Raw genomic sequence first — 7,283 nt, 5'->3', positions numbered from 1 at the left:
CTTCAAGGTTTTGTTCTTGGGTTTTCATATTTGTGGTGTTTTTTTCTTTGCTAGGTTTTTTCTAGGCAAATTATTCCATTAGTAATGTGCTATTTTACTAAAAAAAAATTACAATTTGGTGATTGAGTTATTAAAAAGTTTTTATTTAAGTTATTGAAATTTTAAAAAAAGAATTTAGTTAGTTTCAAGTGACAATTTAATAGTTGATATGATGGGTTAGTATTCATTTATGAGTGGAATTTGTTTTAAATTTAAATCAATTTGATAGTATATAAAAAAGAAAAACTATTTGAGTTTTGATTTAAAAATTTGTGAGGTTTAAAGTTTTATAAAAAAATAGATGTTATTGATTTGTGTAGTTAATGTTAATAGAAAAAAATTATATGACATTGATTTTATTTATTTAGTGATTTAAATAAAAATGTTTGAATAATTATATTATTAAAATTATAAGTTTTTTAACTAGGTGACAATAAAAAAATATTTATAATGTAGTGATTAATTGGGTAGGCATAGTATTATTAGCCCATTATAGAACGTCTAAAAAGGTGTTGCTAAGTGTATACATCTTTCTATTTTATATTTTAAATATTCAGTATAAATTTGTTTGAACTGAAATATATAGAACGCTTGGAATGTTGCTATTTCTAGCTTCCTACACAAGCGTTGTGGTTGAACCATACCAACTCTGAGCCATTCGAAGAAATTTCCATGGAAGAAATTTAGCAGTCTGAATAATCGTTTAGCCTAACTTACAAATTTCTTTAAACATGCAATTATCCTTAAAATTTTGATTTCATAATAAAATCCAAATAAAAAATTTCAAGATAAACACTAAAATATTCGACACATATATAATTGTAATGCCAAATCAAAATATGAAATTTAGAAAGAATCATTCAAAAATAATAAAAAATCGATTTGCTCTTAATGATTCGACTCGGTGAGGTTTTGAGGCCACTTATTAAAATCATAATATATCGAACATAAAATTTTATAAACTACAATATGTCATGCCAAATCATTAAGAACAAAAATTAGGTACAGAAACATACTTAAATTTATCAATATGTTGAAATCTTTGAATACAGTGGTCTTGATCTCCCAAATTAGCACATAACTTTTAAAGAAGGTGATTCGCTCTTTTCTAAAGATGAAATGCCAAAAAGTTATGTTATGTGCAATTTAAAGACCATAACTATCGCGTATAAAATGATGTGTGATTTTTGTGCAAGTATACATGTCGGTTCAAGTAATAAAGTGATGAGTGAATATCGTTTCCACAAGGATCGGATTGAGGCACAAAGTTTGTCAAATTATTTTAATAAAGTAATGTTAATGTTATGGCAAAATGATGGAATAAAATGTTATGACAAAACTAAGGTAAATATGCAATGATGAGTAATATATGGAATTAGTAAATAACTGGAAATGCTATGGCAAAGGTGATAGTAGGAATGTAATGGCAAATATGAGAGTGATATGCAAATATTTTATAAATAAATAACTACTAAATATGTTGTGGCAAAGATGCTTTGGCAAAGAACAAAGATATAGTGTCTACGATATTTATGCGGTAGGTTGGGATTATTCAGAATCAACCTTGCCGGCAAGAATGTCGTGCCAAAATCTTAATTAACTTACTATGCAAAAGAGTCCTAGAGTGATCTGCCACTTTCAGGGGCAAAACCTCAAGTCACTATCCCTGCTTATACAGGGTCTTATTATAGTAACCTGTGTAATTCATTCTTTATGATGCAAGCATCATTCGAATGTTACTCATTCCATTCAATATTAGTTAAGTAATCTAACCTTTCCCACATTAAATCAACTTAACAAGAATAATATGCTATCGAATATTCCTAGGGATTGCACTTAAAAAATTGAATGGGCAGTAAAATAATCAGATTTATACCATGAAAATTAAAAACAATTAAGTGTCATCAAAATAATCCCAACTAAATGAGATTTAACTCATCAGATGGAAAATATAATTCCAAACCATCATCATCGTTTACAACCAAATAAGTTCAAAAAAGAGCACTAAGGAAATAACGGAAGAACATCGGGAGATCAGCTTCTGCTGCTCCATACTTCAGTAGCACAGTGCCCTGTGTTAGCCAAGAGGATGACTTCCTCTTTCAATCAAACCCTCTTACTCTTGCCTTAGGATCTTCCCATCTTGTTGTTCTCTATTTGTTGTGTTTTCTCTTGAGGTCTCCTTCATTGGCCTTTTATAAGCAAGTGTACTAAGGTTAGTGAACAGCCCAAGATTATCTTTTCTCTTTTTAATTTTTTTTTAGTTTAAAAATCCCTTCCTTTTGGGTAGGTGGTTATCAACTCATTATCTCATGATCTTTTTCCTTTTTTTTAATTCTTTTTCTCTAAGATAAAACCAACAGCCCAAGATTTATCTTCTCCTTTTTTTAGGTGTATTTATTTGGTACAAGTAGAATTGGGCTGAAACTGGTATGCGTAGAGTGTTGACACGGTCATCTTCCTGAAATTGTGAATTGCCATGGCATACAAGTCGGCAAACTGTCTAACCTTTTGCCCTGACAAACTTTCACTCCTTTATTCCTTGTTCTTCATCCTGCCCCTGCAAATCCACCAAACATAATCCTTTCACAAGAAATTAAAAGTAACAAATAACATTTAAATACAGTTCAAGCTCCTAATGCAATGATTAAGGAAAAATACTAATGAAATGTCCTAAAGTGCAACTAAATGTACTTAAGTACAGGCAATTAGCTAAGTCTAAAGGCATGAAATATAATTCTTTTCAAGAGTTATCACACCCCAAAACCTAAGTTATTGCTTGTCCTCAAGAAAAAAAATACATCTATGCATGAATGCAAACATTTTGCTAGCACACCAAACCAACTCATATTGCCAAGCTATTCGAAGAACAATATATACATTAGTTTTCAGCAATTTTCTTTTTCCTAAAATTAGTTCGAGTGTCAAAGGTTTGCTCAACAAAGGCAGTGCAAAAAATTTCTCCCTAAAGACAAAATTTCCTAAGTACTCATATATTCTCTATTTCAGCCTATAGCAAACATCTCCTAATTTACTTAGTTCATTTGTTACCTAAACATAAGTCATTTGCTTCAAGTCTATTCACAATATATTTTTTAGAATTGTTTTCACTTTCTTTCTTTTTTTATGTTGTTTTTTAAAGTACTATTATTAAGAGATTTAGCATGTCATAAAATTCTTTTGACTTGACAATCAAAGTGGAGCATACACCGAATTATCGAGTACTTAATCGTGTCACAATTTAAATCAACATTCACTCATGAAGCGTAAGGCTTTTGACTAAACAGACGGATGGACCATACAACTACCTCCTTAGCTACTCAGCCCTGTACTACAGCAGAATGCCCCTAATTTTTATTTCCTTTATTACACACTCTTATTTAAACTCACCTTTCAAATCAACAGCACGATGGAGCAAACAAAATGGTGCTGACTTACTCGACAATTCTAAGCATTGGAATGCCCATTGTCCCTTTATTTAAATAATGTCATGGCAATATGACTAATGTTTGGCTTCAAAAATCCCTATGTTCATTAAAATATACCTACTATATCAAAAAAAAAATGAATATTAGGCCATCTCATTTTTAGGAAACAATTTTCAAGCAACCTAAGCTAAATTCACCAAATCCACTGTCACATATTCTAGGTATATCGAAAAATTTAAGCTCATCATCGAACATCATATGTAAAAACTATACTTCTCATAGATAACAGTACTTTGGTAGTTACACGACAGTGGGAAAATAAATCAACTATACTAAAATGAGCATACATACTAAATATAAAGTACAACCTAGATGCATAATACACTCTCAAACTTAAGGGATGCATTGTCTTCAATTCATGTACAAGTATGTAACTAGAAACAAAAAGTTAGATATGCACAAAAAATGTCATGGAAAAATAAATAAAATGCATGAGGTAGGGAAAGAAAACTTCCCTAGCTTGGATTGGAGTGTAGGTACTTCATTTTGCCCTGCGAGTGGATTGACGAGCACTGTATTTATCAGTCTCCGTGAATCTTGAAAAAAAACTACTCATTTATTTGAAAATAAAGGTAGAAATGAAAACAAAATAAAATAAAGACAAAACTAAAGTAAAGCAATTAAATAAAAGAAAAATAAAATAAAATAAAATAAAATAAATTGCTAACTCAAACATCGTAAAGTTCAATGGATTGCTTGTCTTGTTCCACATGAGCACCCTAGTAGTACTTTAAGCGTTGTCCATTATCTTTAAATGTGACCTTTGTTTTCATATCTCTGACATCAATAGCTCCTTAAGGATATATGTGAGCTACCAAACAATGTTCATCAAAACTGAAAGGTCTATTTTGCTCCAGTAAAGTGCACAAGGGTTTAGATATCTTCGAAAAATTCTTAATGAATCTTCTATAAAATGCTTCATGTCCTAAAAAACTTCTAATACCCTTAACATTGTTGGGAGGTTTTTTTTTTATAGAAAAGCGATCTGATAGATCCAATTATTCAAACTTTTCCCCCGATCTAACCACAAACTGTATAAGTTCATTAAACTTACTGCATCACTCTGCTCAAGTGATTATTCGTCAATATTAGAATTGTTATGGCAAAATCTTGTGAAATCCTCCACTGTTGTTTCTGTCAATCTAATGGCATAACATTCTTCATTCTCATCAACACATTTCAAGGCATTAAATACATTAAAAGTGATCTACTGATTATTCATCTTCATGGTTAGTTCACATTTCTGCACATCAGTTAAAGTTCTATCTATTGCCAGAAAAGGTCTTCCAAGAATAATTGGCACATTTTGGTCAGCTTCAAATTCTAAAATGAGGAAATCTACAAGAAAGATAAATTTATCTACCCTTACTAATACATTTTCAATTTTACCTTTCGGATGGGCGTAGGATCGATCGACTAATTGCAATGCAACTGTAGTAGGTTTCATTTTTCCAATTCCTAGCTTCCTGAAAATAGACATAGGCATTAGATTTACACTTGCTCCTAAATCACACAACGGTTACCAACATAATGATTTCCAATGAAACATGCGATAGTGAAACAACCTGGGTCCTTCAACTTTTGAGGTAGTTTGTTCATCAACATTTTTGTGCACTCTTTAGTGAGAGCAACAATCTCAAATTCTCTCAATCTGCACTTTTTTGATAGTATGTCTTTCATAAAATTTGCATAGTTGGGCATCTGTTCCAAAGCTTTTACCAGTGGTATGTTGATATGGATTTGTTTAAAGACATCTAGAAATCTTTAAAACCGAGCCTCTTGTTTACAATTGTGGAATTGTTGAGGAAAAGGTAGAGGTGATCGTCTTTCAGGTTGCTGATACTATTTTCCTGTGGCATTTTTGTTGGCAGCCTAATATGGTTCTGCTACAGTATTCTTTTGCCTACCCTTTTCAAGTGCTGTATGATTTTCAATAGGTTCTGAGATCTTTTCATGATCAAGTCTCGTGTCCTCCTCTGCCATGGCATTTTTAATGTCATTTAACTGAGTTATACTTTTGAGAGTGATTACCTTACAATGCTCCTTACCATGAGATCTTAGATTCTCAGTATCACTTGGCAATGCTCTTTATAGCCTTGAATTCAAAGCATTCGCTATCTGCCCCACTTGATTCTCAAGAGCGCGAAGAGATGTAACTTGACTCTGGATTACAACATCATTCTTGGCCATATATTCCTTTAATAAAGCTTCAATAGAAGTGGAAGACGATGCTTGATCGCATTGAGTTTTTTTCCTTAACATCTGGTGAACTTAACCTGGTGGTGCATTGTTGACATTCTGTGTTGCAGCATTGTTGGAATTTCCTGCATCTTGATTACTCAAACTAAAATTCGGATGCTACCTCTATCTTGAACTATAGGTGTTAGAATAGGGGTTATTATTCCAGTTGGAATTACCCATGTAGTATGCTGACGCTGAGTTTGATAGACATTCGTCAAACATATGATTCTCTCTACAGTACATATATAACAGTTCAACTGACTTTATTTCCTGGACAATAGTGGGATTTTTCATTGTTTGAATTATGTTAGCTAGAAAAGATACTAGGGCAGTCAATGAAGTGATTGCATCAAGTTCCATGGTTTCAGCCACTCTTCTATCAATCCCAACTCTCGTGGTAGAATACTGGTAATCATTGTTAGTAATTTTTTCCAAAATTTCGTATGCTTCATTATATGTCTTAGCCAATAAAGTTCCATTTGCTGAGGCATCAACTACTATTCGTGTATGCACATTTAGCCTATTGTAAAACATCTCCATTTGAGTCCAGTGTTGGAATCCATGCATTGGGCATTTTCTAATTAACTCCTTAAATCACTCCCACGTTTCATATAGCGTTTCATCTTCAAATTGCCGAAAGGATGTAATATCATTTCTCAACCTGGCATTCATAGTAGGTGGATTATACTTTAAAAAAAATCTCTAGCAAAGGTCATTCCATGATGCCACTGTTCCTGACGGCAAAGCATTTAACCATGCCCTAATCTCTTAAGGAATACGGGAATAGCTTAAGTCTCAAGGCGCTTTCAAGAACACTCAGTTGTTTGAATGAGTCACAAACTTCTAGAAAAAGTCTTAAATGTGGTCGTCGGTTTTCAGTGGGTAAACCACCAAATTGCCTTATAGTTTGTAACATCTGGAACATTACCGGTTTCAACTCAAATTGCTGAGCTTGTATATTTTGTCTAACTAACCCTAGATTCAAATCATTCAACATGGGGACAACATGCTCTATGATTGTTCTATCTCGACCATCCACTACACAACCAATGTAAGGATTCTCATTGTGATCATTTGGACTGCCATTGATATCATTCATGTTTCCAGCCAATTTTCTCAATTCTTTTCTCTTTCTTTGCAAAGTTTTGTCAATCTCTGGATCAAAGGGATATTTTGTGTTGACAGAAATTGTAACAACCCGTTTTTCAATGGTGTAAAAAAAAGTGGTTTCAGGGGCATTAATCTAATAGTGAGCCCGTAAATATTATTATTTAACATTTATGAGTCAAAAATAGTATTATAATAAATTTTGATTTGATAATTTATGTTGTTTGAACTAAAGTTTAAGTGTAAGTAGTTTTAAAAATCGTGGTATCAAGATCTCGTTTCTATAAACTGAGCCCGTAAATATCTTATTAAATATTTATGGAGTGCTATTAGGGTTATATTAAAATTTGGTTGAGAAATTTTAATTTTAGATAGTTAATTAAGTAAAAAGGACTAAATCATAAAAAG

At 32.1% G+C, this 7,283-nt stretch overlaps 1 non-coding gene across 1 annotated transcript; it reads left to right on the top strand.

Moving 5' to 3' along the window:
- Window positions 1–6,324: 6,324 nt before the first annotated feature.
- Window positions 6,325–6,431, top strand: LOC121226476 (small nucleolar RNA R71). Its single transcript, XR_005924278.1, has one exon. It is a non-coding gene; the product is annotated as a small nucleolar RNA R71 (small nucleolar RNA).
- Window positions 6,432–7,283: the final 852 nt, after the last annotated feature.

Source organism: Gossypium hirsutum, chromosome A03, assembly GCF_007990345.1.
Source record: "Gossypium hirsutum isolate 1008001.06 chromosome A03, Gossypium_hirsutum_v2.1, whole genome shotgun sequence".
Classification (NCBI taxonomy): Eukaryota; Viridiplantae; Streptophyta; class Magnoliopsida; order Malvales; family Malvaceae; genus Gossypium; species Gossypium hirsutum.
This window is presented reverse-complemented; position numbering and strand designations above follow the sequence as displayed.